Genomic DNA, 2,745 nt, shown 5'->3' with positions numbered 1-2,745 from the left:
TATGTAGTTAATAAGTAAATTCATCAAATGTTGGTACATAGATATTCAATAAATGTTTCTTGCACAGACCAATGAGAAAGTCTCCAGGAACTACGTGCTCTGATGGCTTTCATGCTCTGCATCATATTGACTAAAGGAGGGAGGCATAAACTCCTAGGCACTTCCAGATGTCTCCAGGTACAAGGCAAAGTGACTCTGCCAGCCCAAGAGCAGACCCCTAAACAGAATCAGTTGCAGGCCTGGACTGCTAGAAGCAAAACCATACAGAAGCTGGGAGAGTGCTGTGTAGAAGTAGGAAAAGAGATCCGAGGGTAACTCAGCTGAGCACCAAAGGTGTCTGCTATACTATGACAGATAGGATTAGGCAAGACTCTGGGAAGAAGTATTATTCGAGGTGGATCTTTAAGGATAAATAGGAAGTTGCAGTTAATAAGGGAGGAACTGCATAAACAAAGAGTTGCACATATGTGGATATAAGCAGAGGACTAAGGTAAGCTTATATCTGCTTAGTCCTCTGATAATTATGTAGTAAGGTTGCAACTCACAACATTCTGTAATTACTAACTACATTTGAAAAAATGAACAATTCCTTAATCCCATCAAATATCTCGGCAGAGTTCAAATTTCTCCATTTATATTTTATATACAATATATAATATACAAATATATAATCGTATTTTATATATATTTATAGGTAATATATATAATATATGCTATACATTAATTATATTTATATTTATATATAAATGTGTGAGTGTATAATTTTTAGTCAGTTTATTTGATTCAGGATCCAAACAAGATCTGCACATTGAATTTAGTTGGTATGTGTAAGTCTCCCGTATTCTTTAGCTTTCTTCTTAGCACTCATCTTGATTTTCTTGCAAATTCATCAGAGAAGCCAGGTTATTTGCTTAACAGAGTTGTCTGCATTTTGGATTTTCCTAATTACATCACTGTGGTGTCATTAAAATGTTCCTTTGTTCTGTACATTTCCTGTAAACTGCCAGTTATATCTAGAAACTTAGTTTTCTTTTTCCTTCCTTTTTTTTTTTGTTCATTCGTTTTACAAGAATACTTCCTAGTGTGGAACTGAATTTTACAATATTTTGCAAAACTAAATATGCATGTACTTAATAATCTAACTTTTAGAAATTGACCCTTAGGAAACACCTTCAAAAATACAAAATAACATATGTAGAAGGCAAAATTCCAATAACAAAATATGACCTAAATGAAATTGGTTGACTACGCTGTGGTACAGTCACACGACAGTACCATGTAGCCATTAAAAAAAAGGATAAAATCTCTCTGAAGTCATATATTTTTACAAAAAAGAAATGAGGGCTTATAAACCATAAATTAAAGAAAATAATTATAACTTTTAGAATAGAAACAGTATGAGAGAGTAGAAAAAAGGATGACTTCTCAGAATATGCATTTTTTAATAATATAAAGTTTTGACTTTTGAGTTGTGTGAATATTTTATATATTTATACATGGCATGAATACTTAAAATGAAATAAAAAAATATATTATGAGAAATGATTTTTCATTACAACGTAGAACTTTCCTCCATATCTGTTGTTTCAGACTGTGATCAGAATACTTCATTTAACAACTAATGTGTCTTTCAATGTGGATTCCCCAAAAGGAGCCTATCACTCACTGTATTAAACGCTTAGCATCATTTAACAAAAGAATGGCCATTGCTTGCATTTTTTTATGTGTGTGATTGTAACCATTATGTAATCCATTTGATTAGTGCTCAGGATATCTTAAATTAATATTTTGACAGAGGGTAGTGTCTTATATTTTGAATTATGCAAAAATGATTCAACATTGCAGCATTCCAGAGAATCTGCTTCGAAAGGAAAACTTAAAATCACATAATTGAGAATATGTATTAAGTCTATGGCCATGCTACCCCGAACAAGCCCAATCCCACCTGATCTTGGAAGCTAAGCAGGGGTGGGCCTGGTTAGTACTTGAATGGGAGACTACCTAGGAAGACCAGGTACTGTAGGTGTAAAAAAAATAAATAAATACAAATAAGGGATTGTAAACTGACAAATAAATACAAATAAGGGATTGTAAACCAGGTGCTGTAGGTGTAAAAATAAATAAATAAATACAAATAAGGGATTGTAATCTGTGAGGTCAACCAAGGGTTGCCTCGTCTAAAAAAAAAGAAAAAAGAGAGAGAATATGTGTTCAAAAATTAACTGACCAAATACTCTAAAACTTCATATCCAAAGTAATGTTTTAGGAGGTCTCAAAACAAAGATATTTGTAAATGGAGGTATTTCTTATAACCCAAATTAGCAAAATGTTCCTTTGTAAACTCAAAAGAAGAAACATCCTACAACAAAATGAATATTGCAGGCAAAATAAGTGTTGCTTTTCTACTCTGGATTTTCAGGTCTGTTTGTGACTGTTAGGAAGGCATTATTCTACAGTTTTGGACTCTGTTAAAAGTGTTCTCAGATAATTTGAACAGATAGCTAACAGGAGTAATTTTTTCTATAAAGGTGAATGTGCAAAAACAAATGAAAAGCTTAATAGTGATTACCACAAAGTGTATCTGCAAGACCACATCACAGAGGAAAAAAAAACTGCTCCAATGAGAGGAAAATATAGTGTGAATATTGCTGACTGAGATGTTTTGAAATGTGATTGAATGGCTTAGATTGTAGAACAAGTATGCAGTTGTCGAATATGCTGCTTCAGAGGTGTCAAATTATTTCT

General features: G+C 32.7%; 1 pseudogene; it reads left to right on the top strand.

The window, feature by feature from the left end:
- The first annotated feature begins 1,907 nt into the window (after positions 1-1,907).
- LOC120618671 (uncharacterized) lies at positions 1,908-2,026 on the top strand (annotated as a pseudogene).
- The last annotated feature ends 719 nt before the right edge of the window (positions 2,027-2,745 follow it).

This window comes from Pteropus medius, unplaced genomic scaffold, assembly GCF_902729225.1.
Source record: "Pteropus medius unplaced genomic scaffold, Ma_sr-lr_union100, whole genome shotgun sequence".
In the NCBI taxonomy this organism is placed as follows: Eukaryota; Metazoa; Chordata; class Mammalia; order Chiroptera; family Pteropodidae; genus Pteropus; species Pteropus medius.
This window is presented reverse-complemented; position numbering and strand designations above follow the sequence as displayed.